Below are 770 nucleotides of genomic sequence, written 5' to 3'. Positions count from 1 at the left end.
TATATTCTATTAGGTCAGGTCTTTGTTTGTCAACAACAACGAAGCCAGAATGATCATCCTGACATAACTAAAATTCTTTTCACTAGCATTGCCCTGCTATTTTAGCTCTGGAATGGAGTCAATCATATTTTGGAGAGACTGGCTAGCTGAAATTTTTCTAGTACTGTTTTTTCTGGGTTAAGGATAAAGAGGAGATTGCCATTCTCTGGCAACCATTCCCAGTCTTCTTTTGATTGGAAGCCTAGACTGGACACCAAACGGCCAAGTGAATTAGGAATCTTTTTTTTTTTAATATTTTTATTTATTTCTAGGAGAGAGAGACAGCGTGAGCAGGGGAGGGTCAGAGAGAGAGGGAGACACAGGCTTTGAAACAGGCTCCAGGCTCTGAGCTGGCAGTCAGTACAGAGCCCGACGCGGGGCTCGAACCCACGAACCGCGAGATCACGACCCGAGCGAAAGTCGGACGCTTAACCCACTAAGCCACCCAGGCGCCCCAGGAATCTTAAAAAGATATTTTGTTAAAGCATACCTCATGAACCTGGCACCTGCTTTCTATCCTCCTTTGTCCCAGTTAGGGCTGCCCTTTGTGACAGATTTTTCCTAATGGTGGATTTCAGCAGCATCTGGAAACCACAGGTGACGGCTGAGATTTGGGAAGCCCAAACCTATAGTTATTTGGGTTGGCAGGGAAATTGTAACTATCTTCCTACCATTGAGGTCCCATTTTAGAAAATGTCTGCTTCCCACACCCATCTTCCTTTACATAATGA

General features: G+C 44.8%; 1 non-coding gene across 1 annotated transcript; it reads right to left on the bottom strand.

The window, feature by feature from the left end:
• Nucleotides 1–405: 405 nt before the first annotated feature.
• Nucleotides 406–490, bottom strand: TRNAE-UUC (transfer RNA glutamic acid (anticodon UUC)). The gene has a single exon. It is a non-coding gene; the product is annotated as a tRNA-Glu (tRNA).
• Nucleotides 491–770: the final 280 nt, after the last annotated feature.

The sequence above is a fragment of the Crocuta crocuta genome, unplaced genomic scaffold, assembly GCF_008692635.1.
Source record: "Crocuta crocuta isolate KB4526 unplaced genomic scaffold, BGI_CrCroc_1.0 scaffold276, whole genome shotgun sequence".
NCBI lineage: Eukaryota > Metazoa > Chordata > Mammalia > Carnivora > Hyaenidae > Crocuta > Crocuta crocuta.
This window is presented reverse-complemented; position numbering and strand designations above follow the sequence as displayed.